General features: G+C 41.0%; 1 protein-coding gene and 1 pseudogene across 1 annotated transcript in view; both read left to right on the forward strand.

The window, feature by feature from the left end:
* The window catches only part of LOC116543898, a 14,131-nt pseudogene extending 12,216 nt beyond the window's left edge, over positions 1-1,915 (forward strand).
* LOC116543866 (zinc finger protein 429-like) overlaps positions 1-7,338 on the forward strand; it is a 785,602-nt gene that overhangs the window by 380,752 nt on the left and 397,512 nt on the right. The window lies entirely within an intron of this gene.

Consider the following 7,338-nt stretch of genomic DNA (forward strand, 5'->3'; position numbering starts at 1 on the left):
AAAAAAAAAAAAAAAAAAAAAAAAAAAAAAAGATACAAAAAATTATCTGGGAGTGGTGATGCTCACCTGTAATCCCAGCTACTTGGGAGGCTGAGGCAAGAGAATCACTTGAACCCAGGAGGCAGAGGTTGCAGTGAGCTGACATCATGCCATTGCACTCCAGCTTAACTGATAAAGCGAGACTCCGTATTTTTTAAAAAATTATTTTTGTAATACGGTCTGACTATATCCACCAGGCTGGTTTGCAGTGGCATGATTATGTGCTCAGTCCAGCCTCAACCTCTGAAACTCAAATGCTCTCATTTCAGCTTCTTGAGCAGCTGGGTTGCAAATATTTGTCACTGTGGGCTGGGTGCAGTGGCTCAGGCCTGTAACCCCAGCACTTTGGGAGGCTGAGGCAGGCAGATCACCCTGAGATCAGGACTTTGAGACCAGTCTGGCTGAAATGGTGAGACCCAGTCTCTACTAAATATACAAAATTTAGCCAGATGTAGTGGCACGTGCCTGTAATTTCCAGCTACTTGAGAGGCTGAGGCAAAAGAATTGCTTAAATCCAGGAGGCAGAGGTTCCCGTGGGCCACAATGGCACCACTGCACTCCAGCCTGGATGACAGAGTGAAACTCCATCTCAAAAAAAAAAAAAAAAAAAGTGTCATTACACCCAGATTTTTTTTTTTTTTGGTAGAGACAGGGTTTTGCCATGTTGTCCAGTATGATCTTAAACTCCTGAGTTAAAGTGTTCAGTCCCCCTTTTGCCTCCCAAAGTCCTGAGATTACCTTTTTTCATTAAGTAGTTTAATTAATATATATTTTAAATGGTTGTTTAAAGAAATGAAGTTTACTATTACCAGTATTGTTATTATTGATTTACTTTTTAATTCTATTTTATTTTACATTCTAGGATATATGTGCAGGACACGCAGGTTTACTAAAGGTAAACATGTACCATGGTGGTTTACTGTACCTATCAACCCATCACCTAGGTATTAAGCCCTGCATGTATTAGCTATTTATCCTGATGCTCTATCCCTCTCCCCCAAGAGGCCCCAGTGTGTGTTGTTCCCCTTCATACGTCCATGTGCTCTTATTGTTCAGTTTCTACTTATAAGTAAGAACATTTGGTGTTTTTCTATTTCTGCATTAGTTTGCTAAGGATAATGGCTTCCAGCTCCATCCATGTCCCTGCAAAGTATGTGATCTTTATTTTTTTTATGGCTGCATAGTATCCTATGGCATATATGTTCCACGTTTTCTTTATCTCCTTCATTATCACTCTGATCCTGGTTATTGCTTGTCTTCTGCAAGCTTTGGGGTTTGTTTGCTCTTGGTTCTGTTGTTCTTTTAGTTGTGATGTTAATGTGTCAATTTAAGATCTTTCTAGTTTTTTTTTCTTTTTTTTTAATGAGACAGACTCTTGCTCTATCGCCAAGGATGGAGTGGAGTGGTTATCTTGGCTCACTGCAACCTCGGCCGCCTGAGTTCAAAGGATTCTCCTGCCTCAGCCTCCCAAGTAGCTGGGATTTCAGGAACCTGTCACCATGCCCGGCTATTTTTTGTATTTTTAGTAGACAAAGTGCTAGGATTACAGGCTTCTGCCACGATGCCTGGCCCTTTCAAGTTTTTTGATATGGATATTTTGTGCTATAAATTTCCCACTTAACACTGCTTTAGCTGCTTTCCAGAGATTCTGGTACATTGTGTCTTTTTTCTCATTGGTTTTAATTTTTTTTTTTTTTTAAAGATGGGGTTTCACCGTGATGGCCAGGCTGGTCTTGAACTCCTGACCTCAGGTGATCCACTCACCTCGGCCTCCCAAAGTGCTAGGATTATAGGCGTGAGCCACTGCACCTGGCCTGGTTTTAATTTTTTTAATTTTATTTTTTAGACAGAGTCTCACTTTGTCACTCGAGCTGGAGGGCAATGGCATGGTCTCGACTCACTGCAACCTCTGCCTCCCAGGTTCAAGTAGTTCTCTTGCCTCAGCCTCCCGAGTAGCTGGGACTATAGGCATGCACCAGCACACCCGGCTAATTTTTGTATTTTTAGTAGAGACACGGTTTCACTATGTTGGCCAGGCTGGTCTCAAACTCCTGACCTGGTGATCCACCAGCCTCAGCCTCCCAAAGTGCTTGGATTACAGGCATGAGCCACCAAGCCTAGCCTTAATTGTATCATTTACCCAGAAGTCATTCAGGAGCAGGTGGTTTAACTTACATGAGGTTGTATAGTTTTGAGGTTTTTGGGTTTTTTTTTTTTGAGACGAAGTTTCGCTTTTTCGCTCAGGCTGGAATGCAGCGGCACAATCTAAGCTCAATGCAACCTCCGCCTTCCAGTTTTAAGCAATTCTTCTGCCTCAGCCTCCCGAGTACCTGGCATTACAGGTGCCCACCACCACACTTGGCCAATTTTTGTATTTTTAGTGAAGACTGGATTTCACTGTGTTGGCTAGGCTGGTCTTGAACATCTGACCTTGTGATCCACTTGCCTTGACTCCCAAAGTGCTAGGATTACAGGCATGAGCCATGACACCTGGCTGTAAGTTGTGATTTGATTGCACTGTGCTGTGAGAGATTGCACTGTTCTTTTGCATTTGCTGAGGAGTGTTTTACTTACAATTATGTGACCAATTTAAGGCTAACTTAGAAGAATGTGTATTTTGTTTTTGGCTGGAGAGTTCTGTAGATACCTATCAGGTCTGCTTGACCTAGAGCTGAGTTCAGGTCCTAAATGCCCTTGTAACTTTTTTTCACAAATATCTGTCTAATATTGGCATTGAGGTGTTAAATCTCTCACTATTATTATGTGGCAGTCTACGTCTTTTTTAGGTCTGTAAGAATGTGTCTTTTAAAAATTTGGGTGCTCCTTTAATTGATTCTTTTAGAATTATGTAATGCTTTTTTTGTCTCCTTTGATCTTAAAGTTCAAAGTCTGTTTTGTCAGAAACTACGATTGCAACCCCTGCCTTTTTTTCTGCTTTTATTTGCTTGGTGAATTTTTTTCTTATTTTTAATTTTGAGCCTATTTGTATCTTTGCATGTGAGATGGGTCTTTTTTTTTCTTTTTGAGACAAAGTTTGCTTTTGTCCTGGCTGAAGTACTGTGTGCAATGGTACAATCTTGGCTCACTGCAACCTCCACCTCCGGGGTTCAAGCAATTTTCCTGCCTCAGCCTCCCGAGTAGCTGGAATTACAGGCATGTACCACCACACCTGGCTAATTTTGTATTTTTGGTAGAGAGTCTCAAACTCCCAACCTCAGGTGATTGGCCTGCCTTGGCCTCCCAGAGTTCTGGGATTGCAGGTGTGAGCCACTGCACCTAGCCCAGGAGATAGGCCTCTTAAATAGAGCACAGCAAACAGAGCAAGAGTCTCTTGACTCTTTAACTTGCCATTCTGTGTCTTTTAATTGGAGGATTTAGCCCATTTACATTTAAGTTTAAAATTGTTTAGTGTGAATTAGATCCTGTATTCATGTTCCAGCTGGTTATTTTGCAGACTTTTTGACGTTTTTGTTTCACAGTGTCATTAGCCTTTGTACTTGAGTGCATTTTTGCAGCGGCTGGTAATTCTTTTTCTTTTCCATATTTACTTCTTTTAAAACCTCTTTCAAGGCAGGTCTCATGGTGACAAAATTCTTCAGCATTTGCTTATCTGACAAGGATTTTATTTCTCCTTCACTTATAAAGCATAATTTTGGATATGAAATTCTTGGTTGAAAGTTATTTTCTTTAAGAATGTTGAATATCGGCCCCCAATCTCTTATGGCTTGTAGGGCTTCTGCGTAGAGATCCATTGTGAGTCTGATTGGCTTCCCTTTGTAGGTAACCTGGTCTTTATCTCTGGCCGTTCATATCATTTTTTCCTGCATTTCAACCTTAAAGAACCTGATGATTATTTGTGTTGGAGTTAATTTTTTTGAAATGTCTTACTGAGGTTTTTTGGGTTTTCTGAATTTGAAGGTAGGTCTGTATTGTTAAGTTGGAAAAGTTCTTCTGGATGATACTCTGAAATAAGTTTTTCCAACTTGGCTCCATTATCTTAATCTCTTTAAGATATCCTGATCAGTCATAATTTCAGTCATTTTACATAATCCCATAGTTATCAGAAATTTTGTTTATTTTTTAATTTTTTTTTTTTTTTTTTTTTTTTTTTCCAAGGCGGGGTTTTACCATGTTGGTCAGGCTGGTCTTGAACTCCCAACCTCAGGTGATCCGCCCGCCTTGGCCTCCAAAGTGCTTGGATTACAGGCATGAGCCACCACGCCCGGCTATTTTTTAATTCTTATTTAATCTTGTCTGTCTGTCTTATTTCAGCAAGCTATTCTTCAAGCTCTGAAGTTTTTTCCTCTGCTTGGTCTACTAAGTTATTAATACTTGTGGTTGCATTATGAAGTTCTCTTGTTACGTTTTTCGTTTCCGTTAGGTCATTTATGTTTCTCTCTAAACTGGTTGTTCAGGTGAACAGCTCCTGTAATGTTTTTCATGGTTCTTAGCTTCTTTGCATGGGCTTAGAACATGCTTCATTAGCTCAGCAAAGTTTATTATTACCCATTTTCTAAAGGCTATTTTTGTCAGTTTGTCCATCTCAGCCATATCCAGTTCTGTGCCCTTGCTGGAGATATGTTGCAATTATTTGAAGAAGAGGGACTATGGCTTTTTTACTTTTCAGCATTTGTGTTTTTTTTTTTTTTTTGAGACGGAGGTTCGCTCTTGTTACCCAGGCTGGAGTTGCAATGGCGCGATCTCGGCTCACCGCAACCTCCGCCTCCTGGGTTCAGGCAATTCTCCTGCCTCAGCCTCCTGAGTAGCTGGAATTACAGGCACGCGCCACCATGCCCAGCTGAATTTTTGTATTTTTAGTAGAGACGGGGTTTCACCACGTTGACCAGGATGGTCTCGATCTCTTGACCTCGTGATCCACCCGCCTCGGCCTCCCAAAGTGCTGGGATTACAGGTGTGAGCCACCGCGCCCGGCCACAGCATTTGTTTGTTGAAACTTCTTCATGAGTTTGTCTGGCTTTGATCTTTGTGGCTGCTGACCTTTGGATAGAGTTTTTCTGGGGACTTTTTTTTTTTTTTTTTTGGTGCTGTTGTTGCTTTCTGTCTGTTTTTCTTTTAACAGTCAGGCTCTTCTTTTTTTTTTTTAGATGGAGTTACACTCTTATTGCCCATGCTGGAGTGCAATGGTGCAATCTGCCCGATTGCTCAGAGCCAGCAGGGGGAAAGACTAAGTCTGCTCATCTGCAGAAACCACCTCATTGTTATTGTTTTATGTGTTTCTTGGAGACATGTTTTTCCTCATTTCCTGTTTTACTTTCTTAACTTTTGTTTAACTTTGTTGTGACATGCTTTGATTCCTTTTTTATTTTGTTTTGCATACTTTCTATAAATGTAATGTAATCATCTTGAAGTATGCTGTAACCATCTTGACAAATGGAGATTACATAAAACGTCTTAAAGTTAAAACAATATATTTTAATCTCATAATAACTTAAATATAAAACCTACACTGCTATATTTTCTAGTTTGTTATAGGTATTACAAATTATACTGTGTATCTATTAAGAGATGTATGCAGATTTATATGTTGTTTTTTATATCTATAGAATAACTTTAAGGGTTTTATGCACCATCATTATGATAGTAAAACATTCTATGTGTGTCTGTATGTTTACATTTAATAGAGAGCTTTATATTTATATATGGTTTTATGATGCTGTCCAACATCATTTTGTTTTTTAACCTAATTGTAGGCAGCCAGGCCTACATCACCCGTGGGTAACCCCTGTTCAGTGGGGACAAAGGAATGAGAAAAGGACAGATTAAGAGAGATAGTGGGACCAAGGGATCATTACTCATCACTTTGGAGGAGATAGTGAAGGTCTGAGCTCTGAACATCCACTCTATTTATTGGTTACAATTACTTTGATCCATAGGGTGGGGGTGGAGTGATGGTGGGGTGAATCAGTGAGCTGGAACTGGCGGGTCATTCTAAGGACTGAAAATAGTGGCGGTTTGGGAGTTTCACAAAACAAGAACATGTGGTTATCTTTAGCTTATTATCTATGTGCAGCTGACGGAACGCTGGCCTTACAAGGAGCCTACAAGTCTGGCTACATCATAGTGCTATGAAGGGGTTTTACATCCTTGAGCACAATGTTTATGGTAACAGAGCTGAGGTCACCCTGCACTGGAACATGAGGCATGGAGAGGCCTTCCTCCTCAGAGGCTTCCTGAGCCCTTCTGCAGTTTGTTGTTCCTTGTTTACATGTTACTCATAACCAATTTATGTAGGCACTCTGTAAGTCCTTTCTCCTTTGCTGCTTTTCCCAACACATAATGGACTCATTTTAGCATTTCTTTCTGTTTATATGCAGAGTCTATGTTTCTCACACTGTTCTTGAATTCCTTTTCTCAAGTGATCTGACTGCCTTAGCTTCCTAAAGCTGTAGAATCACAGGCATGAGCCACTGTGTCTAACCACTCTGTAACATTTATTATTTTTTAATGTCCTTCTTTGTCTCTTTGCAGTTTTGACTTAAAGTACTTTATATAACATGTGACAGGTTTTTTTTGTGAGCATGTTGACTCACTCCTGTAATCCAGAACTTTGGGAGCCTGAGGCAAGTAGATCATGAGATCATGAGTTCAAGACCAGCCTGGCCAAGATGGGGAAACTTCATCTCTACTGAAAATACAAAAATTCACCAGGTATAGTGGCAGGCACCTGTAATCCCAGCTACTCTGGAGGCTGAGGCAAAGAATTACTTGAACCCGGGTCGTGAAGGTTGCATTGAGCCGAGATCACACCACTGCACTCCAGCCTGGGTGACACAGTGAGACTCCATCTCAAAAACGAAAGAAAAAAGAAAAGAAATAAAGAAATACTGAAGACAGTTCTAAAACTTGAAACTAAAAAAAGACTAGAGTGTGTCTGAGGACAGATGGCCCCATCAAGTTTCCAAAGGAAAACCTCAATTCAGAGATGTCCTGATAAGGCATTTGTGCCTATGGAAGATAAAAGGAGAAAAAGCGCCCGGCGCGGTGGCTCACGCCTATAATCCCAGCACTTTGGGAGGCCGAGGCGGGTGGATCATGAGGTCAAGAGATTGAGACCATCCTGGTCAACATGGTGAAACCCCGTCTCTACTAAAAATACAAAAAACATTAGCTGGGCATGGTGGCGCGTGCCTGTAATCCCAGCTACTCAGGAGGCTGAGGCAGGAGAATTGCCTGAACCAGGAGGCGGAGGTTGCGGTGAGCCGAGATCGGGCCATTGCACTCCAGCCTGGGTAACAAGAGCGAAACTCCGACTCAAAAAAAAAAAAAAAAAAAAAAAAA

This window comes from Sapajus apella, unplaced genomic scaffold (genome assembly GCF_009761245.1).
Source record: "Sapajus apella isolate SASKATOON/1434 unplaced genomic scaffold, GSC_monkey_1.0 scaffold199, whole genome shotgun sequence".
NCBI classification, from domain to species: domain Eukaryota; kingdom Metazoa; phylum Chordata; class Mammalia; order Primates; family Cebidae; genus Sapajus; species Sapajus apella.